A 4,319-nucleotide genomic window follows, 5' to 3' on the forward strand; every position below is an offset into this window, starting at 1 on the left:
ATGATTGTTGAAGAAGATGATGTAATTAGATCACTGATAAATACACAAACTTTCATGACAGTCTTCAACAAGAAATAAAGACTTCAAGCCAGCCTGAAGAATGAGATCGAAACATTTAGCTATAACTGCTTGGTTCTTTATCTAGCATAGGTCGGCTCAATTCCCCTTGATAGACATAGATCTATACTTAGTGAATTGAAATTCTAGACATCACCTAAAGGAGAGTGTTGTGGTTGTAATTTGACCACTGCAATTAAACTCAGAATCTTCGTTGTTATGCAATAAGGCTGAGACATTCCAATGTGGCTCATATTGAAACCTTAAAATCGTGGAGAGAATGGAAATAGTAATCATCATTCCTTGCCATTGTCAAAATTATTGGTCTACAACTTCTGAAGAAACCTAAGGCCGAGAATAGATCTTACTATTACAATTTGTGCTCTTAAATTCAAAAATTATGAGGACATACCTTAATCACAAGGCTGCAATATTTACTATCTTCTTTGCAGGGATAAGACAACCCTTAGATCTCTTTAAGAAAGGGTCAAATGTCCTGAAAATGTTTCTCCTCCACAGGTCTTCAAAACATATAAATAAGGATGTATTATTTTAGAGTATGACGCCCTAATGAGGACCGAGCCCAATTTTCTTTCACCAAAAAAAATTCAGAACAAAACCAACCTTCTTCACTGCCACTTATCTGATTTTCAATGAATCCTTAGGGTTGAAGAGATACTCCAGTGCACGCACACAATCAAATGATATTTATCCAAATGGCTTGATCAGTATACCTCCATTTAAAACAAAATCTTAACATAACACAGTATGTAACCTACTTGACAAGCTCTTAGTGCTTGGCTGCAATGTCAAAGCTCACAATCAGTATAGTTTAGCCTGTGCTAAATGTAAACACTAAAAAAAACACCTGGAGTATAATTTCCTTGAAGCATTTCAGGATTTAACATGTGAAGCAATATGACCACATTTTGCCTGCTTGTCACATAGCCCAGAAAATAAATCATCCTCAGCCTCCAATATAACCAAAAGAAATACATAAGAGCAACCCTTTTTCCGATTCTGAAATCAGGCTCATGTCTCAAAAGCGATGCCACCCAAAACCTATACGACCAAAATCCTTAAATTGATATTTGGGCCAATCGAATAACAGAACCACATTAAAATGTCACCTTCAACTGTCCTCATGCGGAAGACAACTCAAATGGCTGTAGCACCACATCCTTGATTGTTTTTAAATTTTTGAATCTAGAACATTGGTGGTGTAATTACTGTAAATCGATTTTAAATATTAAATTTTTCTGAATCTAAAATATTTTGAGATTATTACACATAAATTTCAAATACCAAAATTCAAGAAACTAAAATTAGTAATAAAATTTACTTTTATATTTTTATATATTTTTTTTAAGTGATTATTTAGTTGTTTTAGCTAAACCTGGCTAGAATGGGCCTTGGTTATAGTCTTATTTAATATCAAGGCATGCAGAATGTCTCATACGAAGGAACATGTAAACTGCCATCGTGCTATGCAGCATGCTTAATTGAATGTAAATGGTTGACATAACTATTAAGAAATGCAAAACAAAGGATAAATAGGCCTTTTGATTCGAAGTGTATAAGTATAGTTTAATCCATTATCCCAATTCTTCTGATTTTTTTAATGATACCTATCAATAGAAGAAGTGCAGGAATACTCGATTGCCATTTTCTCCTCTGAAAACGAGGCATAATCTCAATATAAATATCAATCAGGTATGGGAACGGAATGGAGCCTATGTTAGCCTCAACTAAAGAAACTGCTAGCTGTTCTAGATAAACCTGTCCTGGAATTTTAGTCATTGGAGCTATTCGGAAGTATTGAAGTAAACTGGGTTTAGATTATCAATTTTCTCAGCTCGGATCCACAATTAAATTTCTGTGGTGATTTTAAAAACTTCATTAATGACAAAGATCCAACGCGCTCTGTAAGTGACGCTTCTATAAATTTAAACATGAGTAAGACTACAGGAATTACACTTCTATAAGTATATATAAGTACGAGTAACGCTTCTGGAAATTTAAACACGAGTAAGACCACTGGAATTACACTTTTCATGCACCTATCGTTAAAGAAAACGGCGTGAATTTTCCAAGCATCTTCACAAAAGTATGCATATAAGGGTCGATTGAATACTCAATTTCTGTGTATGGACTTGGTGATAAAATATTGTCAATACTAGTCTCTTTAAACCAGTCCCGGGAATTAAAAACCCTTTGGAATAAGAAAATGTTATTTGGCATAGTGTTGCGGAAAGTGTCATTTATTCACGGCAAATCCTATCTTCTGTATTGGCTCAACCGACATCTGTCGCATATAAGCGCCAGCGGTTCCAGACGGAGAAATAAAATTATGAAGTCCACATTCTTGGTTGTTTTCTCATTTCCATAAAATGTTCATTCAATACAAGACTGAGAAAACATTAATTTACAATAAAATGCACATTGCACAATGATTTGCATGGCATAGAAACCTGTCCATGCTTCCAAAGAAAGGCAAATAGATAGACTGCACCAGAACAGTAAGCTGTTTCATGCACTAATGCAACAATAATCTCAACTCTAAAGAGTTGTCAAGCTTCTAATCTTGTAACTCCCCCTTCAAGCCCTCTTTCTAGCGGTCTTTGGGGTTTAGTGGGCTTTGGGTCCAGGTTTTGAACTAAAGCTCTGATACCATGTGTAAGGACCTGTTTCCTATTATTAGAGCCTCTATTTCGTTATACACTAACAAATCTATTTTACTATTATTTTATAAATAATAAAAGGAGTCTGATGACCTTTTCACATAGCTTTAAACATTTAACATCTAATCATTTTATCATAAGCAACATAAATTAAGGTGAGCATTCCATTGATATCAACTTAACAAGAGTAGTCCATGGAAAATACCTGTTCCGGCGATTGATGATGATGCCTTCGTCTGATAGCTCCAGCTGAACGCTCCTTCTGACCGACCCAACCGGATTTACCTCCCAGCCAACTAGGAAATAAATTCCTAGCCCAGGAAACCTCCACAGGTTCCCTAGCCCTCCGTGCCCAAGTCCAACCAGGTATAGTGTGTCCTCAAGTAGAATATGCAAAACTAGATAATGATACTTTCCTCCTCTCAAACCCAAGAAACCTCCACAGGTTTCCAAGGTCTCCCAAAAATCATAACAAGGCCAAACAATCACAACCAACCCCCACAATCCTAAGCAAAACTCCAACTCCCCTCTTCTTCCTTCCCCCTTCCCTTTTATACCCTCTTTCCTCAACCACCTCTCATTAATGTCATTAACTCTCACCCATCCTTGGTTGACTTCTCTTCCAAGCTAGAGTACATTTGGAATTGTGATATGAATTTAAAATTGAGAATTTAATGGGGAAGTACATTTGGGAATGTGAAGTGTAATTACATGGGGAGGACCATGTCTCCTCCTTAGTAAATGTGAGGGTACATTGGGGAATGTGAAATGAATAAATATATATTGATGATAAGATGGAGAGGACTTTGTCTTCTACTTATTAAATGTGAGGGTACATTGGGGAATGTGAAATGAATAAATATATATTGATGATAAGATGGAGAGGACTTTGTCTTCTCCTTATTAAATGTGAGGGTACATTGGGGTGTGTGAATGAATAAATATATTTTGAATTAATGGAAGGAGACCATATCCTACACAATATTCAAATTGAGAAGGTAAGTGGGGAATTTGAATAATGGAAATCATAAATTTATTTTAGACCAATATTTCTCAATATTTTCAGATAATGTAAATATTAACACAATTTGTAGGATAAGATTTAAGTGGGGCATTACAAACAAAATAAGTTTCTTCTAGGTATGCGAAGAAGGATTATTATGGGATCTTCGAAGGATTCTTTTGGGAAAGTGAAGGAGTATTCTTATGGGGTAGCGAAGAATACTCCATAAGCACTCTAGAGTAGCAAAGAAATTATAGAGTGCTTCAAGGGTAGAAATATTGAAACCCTAGAAGCACTCTAGAAATCATACATCACTAAGGAACTGGAAGCTCTTCAAGTCTAAGGAAGATTAGATCGAACGGCAATCTTCTCTCTATTGCAGCAAAGATCTCATATAAGGTAGTACTCCCTCACTGAAGTAAGAATCTCCTTAAAAGATTCGAAGTAAGAAGCAGCAAGTTCATTATCAAGTTGAAGATTTGATCCTCACAAGTAAGTACCATTTTTTTATTATAATCCAATTTAGTAAAAATAACTTCATGTTTCAAGGAGAACCAAAGGTTGGTTGGTATATAAAA

Source organism: Pinus tabuliformis, chromosome 7, assembly GCF_031772625.1.
Source record: "Pinus tabuliformis cultivar Carrire ecotype Pingquan chromosome 7, CPIR1, whole genome shotgun sequence".
Classification (NCBI taxonomy): domain Eukaryota; kingdom Viridiplantae; phylum Streptophyta; class Pinopsida; order Pinales; family Pinaceae; genus Pinus; species Pinus tabuliformis.